This window comes from Peromyscus californicus, unplaced genomic scaffold, assembly GCF_007827085.1.
Source record: "Peromyscus californicus insignis strain IS unplaced genomic scaffold, ASM782708v3 Scaffold_7__1_contigs__length_154581171, whole genome shotgun sequence".
Lineage (NCBI taxonomy): Eukaryota > Metazoa > Chordata > Mammalia > Rodentia > Cricetidae > Peromyscus > Peromyscus californicus.
Window position 1 is genome coordinate 34800333 of NW_026294595.1, and position 864 is coordinate 34801196.

General features: G+C 38.9%; 1 non-coding gene across 1 annotated transcript; it reads left to right on the top strand.

Moving 5' to 3' along the window:
- Positions 1–245: 245 nt before the first annotated feature.
- LOC128102784 (U1 spliceosomal RNA) lies at positions 246–408 on the top strand. Its single transcript, XR_008215540.1, has one exon. It is a non-coding gene; the product is annotated as a U1 spliceosomal RNA (small nuclear RNA).
- The last annotated feature ends 456 nt before the right edge of the window (positions 409–864 follow it).

Genomic DNA, 864 nt, shown 5'->3' on the forward strand with positions numbered 1-864 from the left:
AGTCATTCACCTCCTCTCCTTGCTCACATCTCCCCCAAATCCCTCATCCTTCTTCCAGCCCCCACTTGAAAGCCGTTTTCCCCCTGGCTCCTCCCTACTACTTCCTGTCAGCTAGTTGCTGACTTAGTCTCCTGACCCCAGATGAATTTTATTTAATCAAACGAATGTAACACATCATTGCATCATTAAACAAATGTTCTAGCACATAAACAAAAGTAGCACACCTTAAAGTAATATTCTACAGCATACTTATCTGGCAGGAGATATACTATGATCAAGAAGGTAGTTTTCCCAGGGCAAGGCTCATCTATTGCACTTGGATATGCTGACTCTTGCAGCTTCACCAGAGCTGGAAAACTTGACTTCCTAATTTATGGTGGACTGGGGTTGAGTTCATGTTCTCCTTTGATTAAAAACACGGAGAAGCTGGGCATGGTGGCACACAACTTCAACCCCAGTATTCCTGAGGGAGGTAGGCAGATCTCCAAGTTTCAGGCTAGCCTGGTCTATAGAGCAAGTTGCAGGACAGAAAGGGTTACACAGAGGAGCCCTGTCTTGAACTACCTCCCAAAAAATCATGAAGGAAAAAGGGAAGTATAGTAGGCTTATATATGTCATCTCTCTCAATGTAGTTTTCTTCATTATTGATATCTAATATTAATGTGGTATATTTGCCACATTTGTTCAATCTATATTGATACATTATTGTTAACTGAAGATCATTATTTACATTAGGACTTACCCTTATCTTTGTACAATACCATTCATTTTGACAAATGCATAAGAATATGTCTAACTATCATGTTATTGAGAATTTTCTAATTTTCTAATTTCACTGCATTAGAAATACTATATATCCTACTT